Here is a 16,740-nt window from a genome sequence, read left to right as displayed (position 1 = left end):
TGGCAGGACCCTCAAGGCTATCAGGGCTTGAAACATCTCCCATCCATGATAGTTTTAGGTGAAAACAGGGGCTACATTCATTACCAGGGACAGCCCAAGCTCTGCCGCAAGTGTGGTGAGCAAGGGCACCTGGCAGAAGCATGCCAGCAGATTGTTTGCCGAAAATGTCGAGAAATTGGGCACACCTTTGAGGAATGTACCAATGGCAGAAGGTGCAATCTTTGTGGAGAAACAAGCCACCTCTTCAGAGATTGCCCCAAGTCTTTTGCCAACAAACTCAAAGCCGCAAAGCAAACTGAAAGAAGGAAAACGGAAGCATTTACAGAGCAATGTGAAGAAGCTGGGCAAGAAATTTCAAATCTCCCGCCAAATTCTGTGGTTGGAGGAGAGGAGTCAGGTGAGGCGGGAGAAGGGGAGGGGCCTGCCACACCCCCATCAATAGATGGGGAAATGCAGGCAGAAGGCGGAGCTGAAATAGAAAGCCAACTTCAGGAAAATAGCGAGGATGCCTCCCTCCCCAATGCTCAGCAAACTAAGAGACCTTTATCTGAATTGTCATTTGATTCTCCGATTATGACGGAGAAGAGAGGAAGACTTGTGGCCCCATCAGAAAATTCGTCCTTGGATGAGCCCAGAGTCTTCCCCTCCAGTTCACCAAATGAAGTCTCTTTTTTAACAATTGCTCTGCGATCAACCCCTAGAGGTTCAGATCTTGACGCAACCATGCAGCAGAGGTTTGATCCCAAAGCACAAAGGGGGAACAGAGCTCAAAACCTTCACTCTTCACCTGTTGAGATGAGGGAAGAGTTATGTTCACAAGAAACTGCCTAAATGTTTTACAGCCTTTTTTTTTGATATCCTTATAGGTTTTTAAAAGAATGTCACACCTGTTGTTTTTAACCATTCTTATGACACTCACCTTCTCTACCATAAATGTGAGAAGTGTGAAGTCGAGAGTCAGAGCCCAGAGTGTTTTATCCTTTTTATTTTCCCATGAATCAGATGTGTTTTTAATACAGGAATGTGGCCTACCCTTTTTAAAACAATATAGAACATGGGAAGATATGTGGCCACAAACGTCTCTATGGAGTGGATCAAACGAAAATAAAAATGACGGAGTAGCCATTTTAATAAAAAACCCTCAGGTTCTGGTGAAGGGTAGCACAGTGGTGAGAGATGGTCGGGCACTTTTAGCACATCTAAATTTTATGGGGCGGGATTTTAACCTTCTCAATATTTATGGCTTTAATGACAAAAAATGACAGGTATGACCTTTTAGAAAACTTGCAGTCCCACATGCTAGGCAGGGCACCTTTAGTTGTAGCAGGTGATTTTAATTGCATTTTAAACAAGACGGATAGAAGAAGAGCAGGAGAAGATTTTAAAATAGACAAGACATCAGTTTTATTACAGGGCATTTGCAGGGATTTTAAACTTCAAGACTGTTTTAAAACCATGCATCCCAGAGAGGAGGGCTTCACCTGGTTCAGTGGTGACAGTACCAGAGCCTCTCGCATAGATTATGTTTTTACACGGGACTGCCCGCCCACCGATGCTAGATTGACCCCTGTTTTCTTCTCTGATCACCTCATGGTGTCTTGCACTCTGTCACTCTCTTCAGGTGTGACTTCAGGAAGTGGTCTGTGGAAACTCAACTGCTCCCTTTTATTAGATAGGGACTTAGTTAGGCAGTTCAGGGAGCAGTACAAAGAGTGGCAGACCCTCCAAGACTTTTACGAAACACATGCACACTGGTGGGAAATGGTGAAGGAAAAGACAAAGACTTTCTTTAGGCAGGCAGGTAGGGAAAAAAAGAATAGGGAACACAGACGCATGATGGGACTGCAGAAAAGACTTCAATGCTATTTTAACCTTAACCAACATGGTATGGACTTCAACGAAGAAATTAAACAAGTCAAGAAAGAGATGTCGGCCCTATCAGAAATCCACAGCAAAGGTGTCATTTTAAGGAGCAGGGAACGGGAAATAGAAGAGGGTGAAAAGTGCACACGGTATTTCTTTAGGAAAATTATAAATAAAGGGGGGGGCATTGCAAAACTGAAGAAAGAAAATGGGTGCACAACAGAAACAATGGATGAAATAAAAGAGACAATTGAGACATTTTATTCAAACCTGTACTCAGAAAAACCTGTTAAAACTGACACCATGACAGAAGTTCTAAAATTCATTGATAAAACAGTAAGCAACAGCGTGCTTTTATCCCAAGATTTTACTTTTTTAGAATTAAATAAATGTTTGTCTGGTTTTAAAAAAGGGAAGTCCCCTGGACAAGACGGACTTCCCTTAGAGTTTTATTTGACCTTTTGGGACATTTTAGCACCTGATTTGATGACTGTTTTTATGGATTTTGAACACCTTGACCGACTTCCCGACAGTTTTAGAATAGGGATAGTGACTCTTCTTTACAAAAAAAAAGAGAAGACTGACTTGAAGAATTGGAGACCGATCACGCTTTTAAACTTTGACTGCAAACTTTTTAGCAAACTTTTAGCCACACGGATGTCCATGTTTTTAGAAGAAGTGATTCACCCGGATCAAGCCTGTGCCGTTCCGGGGAGGAAGATCACTGACAGCCTCGTACTGATCAGAGACACCATCTGTTACGCGAGAGACAGAAACATCCGGCTAGTAGTACTAAATTTAGACTTTGAGAAAGCCTTTGATCGGGTCTCGCATCAGTACCTCTTCCGGGTACTGGAAAAAATGGGGTTCCCAGAAAGGTTTGTAGCTTGGGTGGGATTGCTGTACCGGGGCATCTCCAGCAAATTCATCGTTAACGGGCTTTTGACAAAAGCAGTCAACATCAACTGCGGTGTCCGTCAGGGGTGTCCTTTATCTGCCCTCCTCTACATTACCTGTATAGAACCACTGGCACAGATCTTGAGAAGGGACCAACGAATCAATGGGGTGGGAGTCCCGGGGAGTGGGGGACTGGTGACCAAGTGTGTTTTATACATGGACGACATTAACATTTTATGCACTGACCTTTTATCCGTGAACAGGACACTGGACTTGACTGACTTTTTCGGACAGGCCTCTGGGTCAAAATTGAACAGAGACAAGACCCAAGCCCAATTTTATGGACCATGGACAGCAAACGAGACAACGGGACTCCCCTTGACTACGACCCAAACTAACCAGAAAATATTGGGAATCAAATTTGATAAGGAAGGGGGAGGGGACACAAACTGGGATGACGTCACAGGGAAAGTTAGACAAAGACTAGGGTACTGGGGACTTAGAGGACTGACCCTTGAAGGAAAAGTTTTAATCATCAAAGCAGTGATTTTACCCTTGCTTTTACTGATCAGTTCTGTTTTTATCCCACCAAGACGTGTGCTTTTAATCCTGGAGCGAGCCATTTTCTACTTCCTGTGGGGATCTAAGTGGGGAAGACTAAGAAGAGACTTCATGAAAAGGCCAAAGGAGAAAGGAGGAAAAGCAGTGCCAGACCTTTACCTATTTTTAGGAAGCACCTATACGGCCTCGCACATCAAAATAGCAACAACCCCATCCAGAAACCCCAGGACGGCTGCAATGACACGTTTCTGGATGGGGTCCTACCTCAGAAAACTGAAATTGTTACCCACAGACCTGAAAGTACCGGTGTCTTTTAATCTGCCTTTAACATATGCTTTGATCCAGACGTTTTTAAAGTATTTTAATTTGGAAAAGGAGGAGTTGCATGTTTTAACAAGCCACCGCTCTCTTGTTTCTATTGTGCAGGAGCGAGAACCAGTGAGTCCAGTGCGCGGGCTCGCACTCAGCGAGCCCTCAACAGTTTGGCGCAACGTGAACCATCCTGCTCTCCCAAACAGACTCCGAGACCTGTCATGGATGGTGGCTCACGAGATCCTCCCGGTCAGGTCCGTCTTGCACTCCCGGGGCATGTCACCATCAGCGACTTGCCCCCGACCTGGTTGTGGCGCGCCCGAGTCAGTGAGGCATCTCTTCTGGGAGTGCAGTGCTGCTGTAGACCAGTGGGCAACAGCCAGGTCCTTGAAATTCCCGTACTTACCAGCAAGGGAGGTCCTTACAGCACAACTAGTGCTATATGGGGTGAGCCCCCAGAAGATGCCAGCAAGGGACTTTGCAGAGCAGTGGCTCACCCTAGCCGCCATCAAAGACGCCATATGGACCTCCAGAAACTTGCTGGTAAGGAAGCACATGCAGATCCCCCCCGTGGTTGTGATCCAGATGGCTATGCAGGCGGCGGGCCCTAGGACACAACCACAAAGAAGAATCGCCTCTGGGCCCATTCGGAGGAAGGACCTGGAACCACACACAAAAAGGTCAAAGCAGCAACGGCCTGGCTCTCCGGGTGAGGCAGGAGGGAAGGAGCAAAAGGGCGAGGATCTCCTCTGAGCACCACGACAAGGTCCTGAGCGAACAAATGTTTGGGGGAGCAGAATGGAATAATTTTGGTAAGGACTCATTGCGTTCCTGCACAAAAGAGACAAAGACATTGAGCCCCTTTTAAAATTGTGCACTCCTGTTCATATCTCTTGTTTTAATCATGTTTTTTTTACAGAAAATATTTGTCTTATTATTTATGTGTATTGTGTCTGTGGAAACACATTAATGCAAATGTAAAAAAATCATGTAACATAATTAACTGAATGAGTGTCAATAAACTTTTTTCGAAAGAAAAAAAATCTGTTCTTATCAGTTTAATATCTGATAAGTCCCCTACCCGGGGACCATATATTAAATTGATTTTTGGACCAGGGAGATGGAACAGGGGCTTGCCCCGTCCACTCCACGCATCGACCCGGTATGGCAGTATCTCCAGGAACGGTGCACTCCTCCTTACGTTGTCTAAAATCAAGCTCAATTAGATGGGGTTGAGGTCAGATTTGATCGGCGGTTTGGAGCGCTTCTGTAATAGCACATGCGGGCTTGCCTTTCCGTGCGCAATTCCCACAATGGGTAGAGTATGATTTCACGTCCCCTGCAGTCCTCTGACTTAGAGCACATCTCCGTAGTAAACAGCAGAGGGCGTTGCACTGCGACCTGTCAGCTGTTGGTCCGGCATCAAGCAGTCTGCTGCCTTTTCTTTGGTGCCGTCCCGCTGAATGCATTGCAGCTAGTGCTTTAGCGTTGCGTTTTCTACTCCTCGATGAATTAGTTCAGTGGTCATTTGTTTTGTTTTTCCCCTTGACGATTCAGAATGTTCTTCTTTTCTCTGAATTTCCCACTGGAATCGCACATCACAGATTTCAAATGGAGCTCCTTTTGCCACATTTTCTCTGGTGGTTTAGTTGTTGATTGTTTTGGAGGTAAATGGGATGAAATGAGTGGTTTTCCAAATTCCCTTTTGTTGTGGTCATGCAGCAGTGAACTGTGGAAAAAGGATTGCTCACGTACAAATCTGTTATTTGGGAGACATGAGGTTGGGACAGATTTCTTTCTCATTCAACCAAATATCAACTATTGCTTTTCTTTCTGACATGCCTTTGGCTGTGAACACGTGGCGAGCACCGTGAGCCAGCGCGCAATGACTGTGGAAGACGTGGTCATGTCAGCCATGGACAACTCATACTTACCTGGCAGGGGAGACACCATGATCAAGAAGGTGGTTCACCCAGGGCGAGGCGCGACCATTGCACTCCGGTTGTGCTGACCCCTGCGAATTCCCCAAATGTGGGAATCTCGACTGCATAATTTCTGGTAGTGGGGGACTGCGTTCGCGCTCTCCCCTGATCAGATGTTGAAAAGCAAGAGTACGTTCTCTCGTACGCCAGTAAGAAATGCTGTCTGTCCAGCGTGCGCAATGCCCGTGATCAGATGGCTTCTTGAATCATGACATGTTGTCTTGAGAGGCTTTCTGACTGAAGTTCAGCTTCTCACTTGGCTGCGTTCATCAGGCTGCTGGCCAAGTTTCCGTGGCTCCGTTTCGATTGTACACAAAGCTCTTGCGTTTGTGTCCACTTTCTCTCCCCATTCTCTGTTCCCTGAGTTTCAGTGTCCAATCACTGGTGGAACCAGAAAAGATTTGGTGACAGTTAAACAATTGACACTGGTTTAGGTATTAGTTGTTGAAACATGGACAAACAAGATTAAGACTGAGACCAAGACATTCCATTCCAGAGTGTGAGAGATGTGCATGAGTGTCAAGATAGATATTGGTCAGTGTTTCCTTTGGTCCTAGTAGCGTCATTAATCATTTGAATTTGTTTTGTGGCGGGTTAAGATTGCACGGACTGACAATTTCCTTGCCAGACGTAGCAGGAAGTTTGAACGGAAACTTGGTGTTGGAAGCCATTGTGGATCGGTCAGGACGTGCTCACGTGGCCAGAACTAACTTTAAGCTGCATCCACTTGCATTAGGTTGGCCAACTTGTGTGCGGCTTCTGCTGCTCACTGTCCATGGAAGGTTCATCCACACTTTTAGCACCTTGTTGTTGTTGAGGCCAAGTAAATGCTGCCGCGATGCACCGTGAGCGAGGGTGGCTGTGAGCGGAATGACTCCCTGTGCTCGCCAGTGACGTGGTATCGCTTCTCGGCCTTTTGGCTAAGATCAAGTGTAATATCTGATAAGTCCCCTACTCGGGGACCATATATTAAATTGATTTTTGGACCAGGGAGATGGAATAGGGGCTTGCTCCGTCCACTCCACGCATCGACCCGGTATGGCAGTATCTCCAGGAACGGTGCACTCCTCCTTATGTTGTCTAAAATCAAGCTCAACTAGATGGGGTTGAGGTCAGATTTGATCGCCGGTTTGGAGCGCTTCTGTAATAGCACATGCGGGCTTGCCTTTCCGTGCGCAATTCCCACAATGGGTAGAGTATGATTTCACGTCCCCTGCAGTCCTCTGACTTAGAGCACATCTCCGTAGTAAACAGCAGAGGGCGTTGCACTGCGACCTGTCAGCTGTTGGTCCGGCATCAAGCAGTCTGCTGCCTTTTCTTTGGTGCCGTCCCGCTGTATGCATTGCAGCTAGTGCTTTAGCGTTGCGTTTTCTACTCCTCGATGAATTAGTTCAGTGGTCATTTGTTTTGTTTTTCCCCTTGACGATTCCGAATGTTCTTCTTTTCTCTGAATTTCCCACTGGAATCGCACATCACAGATTTCAAATGGAGCTCTTTTTGCCACATTTTCTCTGGTGGTTTAGTTGTTGATTGTTTTGGAGGTAAATGGGATGAAATGAGTGGTTTTCCAAATTCCCTTTTGTTGTGGTCATGCAGCAGTGAACTGTGGAAAAAGGATTGCTCACGTACAAATCTGTTATTTGGGAGACATGAGGTTGGGACAGATTTCTTTCTCATTCAACCAAATATCAACTATTGCTTTTCTTTCTGACATGCCTTTGGCTGTGAACACGTGGCGAGCACCGTGAGCCAGCGCGCAATGACTGTGGAAGACGTGGTCATGTCAGCCATGGACAACTCATACTTACCTGGCAGGGGAGACACCATGATCAAGAAGGTGGTTCACCCAGGGCGAGGCGCGACCATTGCACTCCGGTTGTGCTGACCCCTGCGAATTCCCCAAATGTGGGAATCTCGACTGCATAATTTCTGGTAGTGGGGGACTGCGTTCGCGCTCTCCCCTGATCAGATGTTGAAAAGCAAGAGTACGTTCTCTCATACGCCAGTAAGAAATGCTGTCTGTCCAGCGTGCGCGATGCCCGTGATCAGATGGCTTCTTGAATCATGACATGTTGTCTTGAGAGGCTTTCTGACTGAAGTTCAGCTTCTCACTTGGCTGCGTTCATCAGGCTGCTGGCCAAGTTTCCGTGGCTCCGTTTCGATTGTACACAAAGCTCTCGCGTTTGTGTCCACTTTCTCTCCCCATTCTCTGTTCCCTGAGTTTCAGTGTCCAATCACTGGTGGAACCAGAAAAGATTTGGTGACAGTTAAACAATTGACACTGATTTAGGTATTAGTTGTTGAAACATGGACAAACAAGATTAAGACTGAGACCAAGACATTCCATTCCAGAGTGTGAGAGATGTGCATGAGTGTCAAGATAGATATTGGTCAGTGTTTCCTTTGGTCCTAGTAGCGTCATTAATCATTTGAATTTGTTTTGTGGCGGGTTAAGATTGCACGGACTGACAATTTCCTTGCCAGACGTAGCAGGAAGTTTGAACGGAAAGTTGGTGTTGGAAGCCATTGTGGATCGGTCAGGACGTGCTCACGTGGCCAGAACTAACTTTAAGCTGCATCCACTTGCATTAGGTTGGCCAACTTGTGTGCGGCTTCTGCTGCTCACTGTCCATGGAAGGTTCATCCACACTTTTAGCACCTTGTTGTTGTTGAGGCCAAGTAAATGCTGCCGCGATGCGCCGTGAGCGAGGGTGGCTGTGAGCGGAATGACTCCCTGTGCTCGCCAGTGACGTGGTATCGCTTCTCGGCCTTTTGGCTAAGATCAAGTGTAGTATCTGTTCTTATCAGTTTAATATCTGATACGTCCCCTACCCGGGGACCATATATTAAATTGATTTTTGGACCAGGGAGATGGAATAGGGGCTTGCTCCGTCCACTCCACGCATCGACCCGGTATGGCAGTATCTCCAGGAACGGTGCACTCCTCCTTACGTTGTCTAAAATCAAGCTCAATTAGATGGGGTTGAGGTCAGATTTGATCGGCGGTTTGGAGCGCTTCTGTAATAGCACATGCGGGCTTGCCTTTCCGTGCGCAATTCCCACAATGGGTAGAGTATGATTTCACGTCCCCTGCAGTCCTCTGACTTAGAGCACATCTCCGTAGTAAACAGCAGAGGGCGTTGCACTGCGACCTGTCAGCTGTTGGTCCGGCATCAAGCAGTCTGCTGCCTTTTCTTTGGTGCCGTCCCGCTGTATGCATTGCAGCTAGTGCTTTAGCGTTGCGTTTTCTACTCCTCGATGAATTAGTTCAGTGGTCATTTGTTTTGTTTTTCCCCTTGACGATTCCGAATGTTCTTCTTTTCTCTGAATTTCCCACTGGAATCGCACATCACAGATTTCAAATGGAGCTCTTTTTGCCACATTTTCTCTGGTGGTTTAGTTGTTGATTGTTTTGGAGGTAAATGGGATGAAATGAGTGGTTTTCCAAATTCCCTTTTGTTGTGGTCATGCAGCAGTGAACTGTGGAAAAAGGATTGCTCACGTACAAATCTGTTATTTGGGAGACATGAGGTTGGGACAGATTTCTTTCTCATTCAACCAAATATCAACTATTGCTTTTCTTTCTGACATGCCTTTGGCTGTGAACACGTGGCGAGCACCGTGAGCCAGCGCGCAATGACTGTGGAAGACGTGGTCATGTCAGCCATGGACAACTCATACTTACCTGGCAGGGGAGACACCATGATCAAGAAGGTGGTTCACCCAGGGCGAGGCGCGACCATTGCACTCCGGTTGTGCTGACCCCTGCGAATTCCCCAAATGTGGGAATCTCGACTGCATAATTTCTGGTAGTGGGGGACTGCGTTCGCGCTCTCCCCTGATCAGATGTTGAAAAGCAAGAGTACGTTCTCTCATACGCCAGTAAGAAATGCTGTCTGTCCAGCGTGCGCGATGCCCGTGATCAGATGGCTTCTTGAATCATGACATGTTGTCTTGAGAGGCTTTCTGACTGAAGTTCAGCTTCTCACTTGGCTGCGTTCATCAGGCTGCTGGCCAAGTTTCCGTGGCTCCGTTTCGATTGTACACAAAGCTCTTGCGTTTGTGTCCACTTTCTCTCCCCATTCTCTGTTCCCTGAGTTTCAGTGTCCAATCACTGGTGGAACCAGAAAAGATTTGGTGACAGTTAAACAATTGACACTGATTTAGGTATTAGTTGTTGAAACATGGACAAACAAGATTAAGACTGAGACCAAGACATTCCATTCCAGAGTGTGAGAGATGTGCATGAGTGTCAAGATAGATATTGGTCAGTGTTTCCTTTGGTCCTAGTAGCGTCATTAATCATTTGAATTTGTTTTGTGGCGGGTTAAGATTGCACGGACTGACAATTTCCTTGCCAGACGTAGCAGGAAGTTTGAACGGAAAGTTGGTGTTGGAAGCCATTGTGGATCGGTCAGGACGTGCTCACGTGGCCAGAACTAACTTTAAGCTGCATCCACTTGCATTAGGTTGGCCAACTTGTGTGCGGCTTCTGCTGCTCACTGTCCATGGAAGGTTCATCCACACTTTTAGCACCTTGTTGTTGTTGAGGCCAAGTAAATGCTGCCGCGATGCGCCGTGAGCGAGGGTGGCTGTGAGCGGAATGACTCCCTGTGCTCGCCAGTGACGTGGTATCGCTTCTCGGCCTTTTGGCTAAGATCAAGTGTAGTATCTGTTCTTATCAGTTTAATATCTGATACGTCTCCTACCCGGGGACCATATATTAAATTGATTTTTGGAACAGGGAGATGGAATAGGGGCTTGCTCCGTCCACTCCACGCATCGACCCGGTATGGCAGTATCTCCAGGAACGGTGCACTCCTCCTTACGTTGTCTAAAATCAAGCTCAACTAGATGGGGTTGAGGTCAGATTTGATCGGCGGTTTGGAGCGCTTCTGTAATAACACATGCGGGGTTGCCTTTCCGTGCGCAATTCCCACAATGGGTAGAGTATGATTTCACGTCCCCTGCAGTCCTCTGACTTAGAGCACATCTCCGTAGTAAACAGCAGAGGGCGTTGCACTGCGACCTGTCAGCTGTTGGTCCGGCATCAAGCAGTCTGCTGCCTTTTCTTTGGTGCCGTCCCGCTGTATGCATTGCAGCTAGTGCTTTAGCGTTGCGTTTTCTACTCCTCGATGAATTAGTTCAGTGGTCATTTGTTTTGTTTTTCCCCTTGACGATTCCGAATGTTCTTCTTTTCTCTGAATTTCCCACTGGAATCGCACATCACAGATTTCAAATGGAGCTCTTTTTGCCACATTTTCTCTGGTGGTTTAGTTGTTGATTCTTTTGGAGGTAAATGGGATGAAATGAGTGGTTTTCCAAATTCCCTTTTGTTGTGGTCATGCAGCAGTGAACTGTGGAAAAAGGATTGCTCACGTACAAATCTGTTATTTGGGAGACATGAGGTTGGGACAGATTTCTTTCTCATTCAACCAAATATCAACTATTGCTTTTCTTTCTGACATGCCTTTGGCTGTGAACACGTGGCGAGCACCGTGAGCCAGCGCGCAATGACTGTGGAAGACGTGGTCATGTCAGCCATGGACAACTCATACTTACCTTGCAGGGGAGACACCATGATCAAGAAGGTGGTTCACCCAGGGCGAGGCGCGACCATTGCACTCCGGTTGTGCTGACCCCTGCGAATTCCCCAAATGTGGGAATCTCGACTGCATAATTTCTGGTAGTGGGGGACTGCGTTCGCGCTCTCCCCTGATCAGATGTTGAAAAGCAAGAGTACGTTCTCTCGTACGCCAGTAAGAAATGCTGTCTGTCCAGCGTGCGCGATGCCCGTGATCAGATGGCTTCTTGAATCATGACATGTTGTCTTGAGAGGCTTTCTGACTGAAGTTCAGCTTCTCACTTGGCTGCGTTCATCAGGCTGCTGGCCAAGTTTCCGTGGCTCCGTTTCGATTGTACACAAAGCTCTTGCGTTTGTGTCCACTTTCTCTCCCCATTCTCTGTTCCCTGAGTTTCAGTGTCCAATCACTGGTGGAACCAGAAAAGATTTGGTGACAGTTAAACAATTGACACTGATTTAGGTATTAGTTGTTGAAACATGGACAAACAAGATTAAGACTGAGACCAAGACATTCCATTCCAGAGTGTGAGAGATGTGCATGAGTGTCAAGATAGATATTGGTCAGTGTTTCCTTTGGTCCTAGTAGCGTCATTAATCATTTGAATTTGTTTTGTGGCGGGTTAAGATTGCACGGACTGACAATTTCCTTGCCAGACGTAGCAGGAAGTTTGAACGGAAACTTGGTGTTGGAAGCCATTGTGGATCGGTCAGGACGTGCTCACGTGGCCAGAACTAACTTTAAGCTGCATCCACTTGCATTAGGTTGGCCAACTTGTGTGCGGCTTCTGCTGCTCACTGTCCATGGAAGGTTCATCCACACTTTTAGCACCTTGTTGTTGTTGAGGCCAAGTAAATGCTGCCGCGATGCGCCGTGAGCGAGGGTGGCTGTGAGCGGAATGACTCCCTGTGCTCGCCAGTGACGTGGTATCGCTTCTCGGCCTTTTGGCTAAGATCAAGTGTAGTATCTGTTCTTATCAGTTTAATATCTGATACGTCCCCAACCCGGGGACCATATATTAAATTGATTTTTGGACCAGGGAGATGGAATAGGGGCTTGCTCCGTCCACTCCACGCATCGACCCGGTATGGCAGTATCTCCAGGAACGGTGCACTCCTCCTTACGTTGTCTAAAATCAAGCTCAACTAGATGGGGTTGAGGTCAGATTTGATTGGCGGTTTGGAGCGCTTCTGTAATAGCACATGCGGGCTTGCCTTTCCGTGCGCAATTCCCACAATGGGTAGAGTATGATTTCACGTCCCCTGCAGTCCTCTGACTTAGAGCACATCTCCGTAGTAAACAGCAGAGGGCGTTGCACTGCGACCTGTCAGCTGTTGGTCCGGCATCAAGCAGTCTGCTGCCTTTTCTTTGGTGCCGTCCCGCTGTATGCATTGCAGCTAGTGCTTTAGCGTTGCGTTTTCTACTCCTCGATGAATTAGTTCAGTGGTCATTTGTTTTGTTTTTCCCCTTGACGATTCAGAATGTTCTTCTTTTCTCTGAATTTCCCACTGGAATCGCACATCACAGATTTCAAATGGAGCTCTTTTTGCCACATTTTCTCTGGTGGTTTAGTTGTTGATTGTTTTGGAGGTAAATGGGATGAAATGAGTGGTTTTCCAAATTCCCTTTTGTTGTGGTCATGCAGCAGTGAACTGTGGAAAAAGGATTGCTCACGTACAAATCTGTTATTTGGGAGACATGAGGTTGGGACAGATTTCTTTCTCATTCAACCAAATATCAACTATTGCTTTTCTTTCTGACATGCCTTTGGCTGTGAACACGTGGCGAGCACCGTGAGCCAGCGCGCAATGACTGTGGAAGACGTGGTCATGTCAGCCATGGACAACTCATACTTACCTGGCAGGGGAGACACCATGATCAAGAAGGTGGTTCACCCAGGGCGAGGCGCGACCATTGCACTCCGGTTGTGCTGACCCCTGCGAATTCCCCAAATGTGGGAATCTCGACTGCATAATTTCTGGTAGTGGGGGACTGCGTTCGCGCTCTCCCCTGATCAGATGTTGAAAAGCAAGAGTACGTTCTCTCGTACGCCAGTAAGAAATGCTGTCTGTCCAGCGTGCGCGATGCCCGTGATCAGATGGCTTCTTGAATCATGACATGTTGTCTTGAGAGGCTTTCTGACTGAAGTTCAGCTTCTCACTTGGCTGCGTTCATCAGGCTGCTGGCCAAGTTTCCGTGGCTCCGTTTCGATTGTACACAAAGCTCTTGCGTTTGTGTCCACTTTCTCTCCCCATTCTCTGTTCCCTGAGTTTCAGTGTCCAATCACTGGTGGAACCAGAAAAGATTTGGTGACAGTTAAACAATTGACACTGATTTAGGTATTAGTTGTTGAAACATGGACAAACAAGATTAAGACTGAGACCAAGACATTCCATTCCAGAGTGTGAGAGATGTGCATGAGTGTCAAGATAGATATTGGTCAGTGTTTCCTTTGGTCCTAGTAGCGTCATTAATCATTTGAATTTGTTTTGTGGCGGGTTAAGATTGCACGGACTGACAATTTCCTTGCCAGACGTAGCAGGAAGTTTGAACGGAAAGTTGGTGTTGGAAGCCATTGTGGATCGGTCAGGACGTGCTCACGTGGCCAGAACTAACTTTAAGCTGCATCCACTTGCATTAGGTTGGCCAACTTGTGTGCGGCTTCTGCTGCTCACTGTCCATGGAAGGTTCATCCACACTTTTAGCACCTTGTTGTTGTTGAGGCCAAGTAAATGCTGCCGCGATGCGCCGTGAGCGAGGGTGGCTGTGAGCGGAATGACTCCCTGTGCTCGCCAGTGAGGTGGTATCGCTTCTCGGCCTTTTGGCTAAGATCAAGTGTAGTATCTGTTCTTATCAGTTTAATATCTGATACGTCTCCTACCCGGGGACCATATATTAAATTGATTTTTGGAACAGGGAGATGGAATAGGGGCTTGCTCCGTCCACTCCACGCATCGACCCGGTATGGCAGTATCTCCAGGAACGGTGCACTCCTCCTTACGTTGTCTAAAATCAAGCTCAACTAGATGGGGTTGAGGTCAGATTTGATCGGCGGTTTGGAGCGCTTCTGTAATAACACATGCGGGGTTGCCTTTCCGTGCGCAATTCCCACAATGGGTAGAGTATGATTTCACGTCCCCTGCAGTCCTCTGACTTAGAGCACATCTCCGTAGTAAACAGCAGAGGGCGTTGCACTGCGACCTGTCAGCTGTTGGTCCGGCATCAAGCAGTCTGCTGCCTTTTCTTTGGTGCCGTCCCGCTGTATGCATTGCAGCTAGTGCTTTAGCGTTGCGTTTTCTACTCCTCGATGAATTAGTTCAGTGGTCATTTGTTTTGTTTTTCCCCTTGACGATTCCGAATGTTCTTCTTTTCTCTGAATTTCCCACTGGAATCGCACATCACAGATTTCAAATGGAGCTCTTTTTGCCACATTTTCTCTGGTGGTTTAGTTGTTGATTGTTTTGGAGGTAAATGGGATGAAATGAGTGGTTTTCCAAATTCCCTTTTGTTGTGGTCATGCAGCAGTGAACTGTGGAAAAAGGATTGCTCACGTACAAATCTGTTATTTGGGAGACATGAGGTTGGGACAGATTTCTTTCTCATTCAACCAAATATCAACTATTGCTTTTCTTTCTGACATGCCTTTGGCTGTGAACACGTGGCGAGCACCGTGAGCCAGCGCGCAATGACTGTGGAAGACGTGGTCATGTCAGCCATGGACAACTCATACTTACCTGGCAGGGGAGACACCATGATCAAGAAGGTGGTTCACCCAGGGCGAGGCGCGACCATTGCACTCCGGTTGTGCTGACCCCTGCGAATTCCCCAAATGTGGGAATCTCGACTGCATAATTTCTGGTAGTGGGGGACTGCGTTCGCGCTCTCCCCTGATCAGATGTTGAAAAGCAAGAGTACGTTCTCTCGTACGCCAGTAAGAAATGCTGTCTGTCCAGCGTGCGCGATGCCCGTGATCAGATGGCTTCTTGAATCATGACATGTTGTCTTGAGAGGCTTTCTGACTGAAGTTCAGCTTCTCACTTGGCTGCGTTCATCAGGCTGCTGGCCAAGTTTCCGTGGCTCCGTTTCGATTGTACACAAAGCTCTTGCGTTTGTGTCCACTTTCTCTCCCCATTCTCTGTTCCCTGAGTTTCAGTGTCCAATCACTGGTGGAACCAGAAAAGATTTGGTGACAGTTAAACAATTGACACTGATTTAGGTATTAGTTGTTGAAACATGGACAAACAAGATTAAGACTGAGACCAAGACATTCCATTCCAGAGTGTGAGAGATGTGCATGAGTGTCAAGATAGATATTGGTCAGTGTTTCCTTTGGTCCTAGTAGCGTCATTAATCATTTGAATTTGTTTTGTGGCGGGTTAAGATTGCACGGACTGACAATTTCCTTGCCAGACGTAGCAGGAAGTTTGAACGGAAACTTGGTGTTGGAAGCCATTGTGGATCGGTCAGGACGTGCTCACGTGGCCAGAACTAACTTTAAGCTGCATCCACTTGCATTAGGTTGGCCAACTTGTGTGCGGCTTCTGCTGCTCACTGTCCATGGAAGGTTCATCCACACTTTTAGCACCTTGTTGTTGTTGAGGCCAAGTAAATGCTGCCGCGATGCGCCGTGAGCGAGGGTGGCTGTGAGCGGAATGACTCCCTGTGCTCGCCAGTGACGTGGTATCGCTTCTCGGCCTTTTGGCTAAGATCAAGTGTAGTGTCTGTTCTTATCAGTTTAATATCTGATACGTCCCCAACCCGGGGACCATATATTAAATTGATTTTTGGACCAGGGAGATGGAATAGGGGCTTGCTCCGTCCACTCCACGCATCGACCCGGTATGGCAGTATCTCCAGGAACGGTGCACTCCTCCTTACGTTGTCTAAAATCAAGCTCAACTAGATGGGGTTGAGGTCAGATTTGATCGGCGGTTTGGAGCGCTTCTGTAATAGCACATGCGGGCTTGCCTTTCCGTGCGCAATTCCCACAATGGGTAGAGTATGATTTCACGTCCCCTGCAGTCCTCTGACTTAGAGCACATCTCCGTAGTAAACAGCAGAGGGCGTTGCACTGCGACCTGTCAGCTGTTGGTCCGGCATCAAGCAGTCTGCTGCCTTTTCTTTGGTGCCGTCCCGCTGTATGCATTGCAGCTAGTGCTTTAGCGTTGCGTTTTCTACTCCTCGATGAATTAGTTCAGTGGTCATTTGTTTTGTTTTTCCCCTTGACGATTCCGAATGTTCTTCTTTTCTCTGAATTTCCCACTGGAATCGCACATCACAGATTTCAAATGGAGCTCTTTTTGCCACATTTTCTCTGGTGGTTTAGTTGTTGATTGTTTTGGAGGTAAATGGGATGAAATGAGTGGTTTTCCAAATTCCCTTTTGTTGTGGTCATGCAGCAGTGAACTGTGGAAAAAGGATTGCTCACGTACAAATCTGTTATTTGGGAGACATGAGGTTGGGACAGATTTCTTTCTCATTCAACCAAATATCAACTATTGCTTTTCTTTCTGACATGCCTTTGGCTGTGAACACGTGGCGAG

General features: G+C 47.1%; 1 protein-coding gene, 11 non-coding genes and 2 pseudogenes across 12 annotated transcripts in view; all 14 read left to right on the top strand.

Annotated features, from left to right (window-relative positions):
* LOC142889628 (NLR family CARD domain-containing protein 3-like) overlaps positions 1 to 16,740 on the top strand; it is a 391,584-nt gene that overhangs the window by 225,471 nt on the left and 149,373 nt on the right. The window lies entirely within an intron of this gene.
* Positions 4,653 to 4,829, top strand: LOC142889785 (U2 spliceosomal RNA; annotated as a pseudogene).
* LOC142889829 (U1 spliceosomal RNA) lies at positions 5,560 to 5,723 on the top strand. The gene has a single exon (XR_012927008.1). It is a non-coding gene; the product is annotated as a U1 spliceosomal RNA (small nuclear RNA).
* Positions 6,516 to 6,685, top strand: LOC142889778 (U2 spliceosomal RNA; annotated as a pseudogene).
* Positions 7,416 to 7,579, top strand: LOC142889828 (U1 spliceosomal RNA). The gene has a single exon (XR_012927007.1). It is a non-coding gene; the product is annotated as a U1 spliceosomal RNA (small nuclear RNA).
* LOC142889757 (U2 spliceosomal RNA) lies at positions 8,372 to 8,562 on the top strand. Its single transcript, XR_012926947.1, has one exon. It is a non-coding gene; the product is annotated as a U2 spliceosomal RNA (small nuclear RNA).
* On the top strand, positions 9,293 to 9,456 carry LOC142889827 (U1 spliceosomal RNA). The gene has a single exon (XR_012927006.1). It is a non-coding gene; the product is annotated as a U1 spliceosomal RNA (small nuclear RNA).
* On the top strand, positions 10,249 to 10,439 carry LOC142889766 (U2 spliceosomal RNA). Its single transcript, XR_012926955.1, has one exon. It is a non-coding gene; the product is annotated as a U2 spliceosomal RNA (small nuclear RNA).
* LOC142889692 (U1 spliceosomal RNA) lies at positions 11,170 to 11,333 on the top strand. Its single transcript, XR_012926886.1, has one exon. It is a non-coding gene; the product is annotated as a U1 spliceosomal RNA (small nuclear RNA).
* Positions 12,126 to 12,316, top strand: LOC142889758 (U2 spliceosomal RNA). Its single transcript, XR_012926948.1, has one exon. It is a non-coding gene; the product is annotated as a U2 spliceosomal RNA (small nuclear RNA).
* LOC142889825 (U1 spliceosomal RNA) lies at positions 13,047 to 13,210 on the top strand. Its single transcript, XR_012927005.1, has one exon. It is a non-coding gene; the product is annotated as a U1 spliceosomal RNA (small nuclear RNA).
* LOC142889764 (U2 spliceosomal RNA) lies at positions 14,003 to 14,193 on the top strand. Its single transcript, XR_012926953.1, has one exon. It is a non-coding gene; the product is annotated as a U2 spliceosomal RNA (small nuclear RNA).
* On the top strand, positions 14,924 to 15,087 carry LOC142889824 (U1 spliceosomal RNA). The gene has a single exon (XR_012927004.1). It is a non-coding gene; the product is annotated as a U1 spliceosomal RNA (small nuclear RNA).
* On the top strand, positions 15,880 to 16,070 carry LOC142889770 (U2 spliceosomal RNA). The gene has a single exon (XR_012926959.1). It is a non-coding gene; the product is annotated as a U2 spliceosomal RNA (small nuclear RNA).

Source organism: Nelusetta ayraudi, unplaced genomic scaffold, assembly GCF_046127955.1.
Source record: "Nelusetta ayraudi isolate G7.1 ecotype Tasmania unplaced genomic scaffold, CSIRO-AGI_Nayr_v1 ptg000023l, whole genome shotgun sequence".
Classification (NCBI taxonomy): Eukaryota; Metazoa; Chordata; class Actinopteri; order Tetraodontiformes; family Monacanthidae; genus Nelusetta; species Nelusetta ayraudi.
Note: the sequence above shows the minus strand (reverse complement) of the source record. Positions and strands in the feature narration are given on the sequence as shown.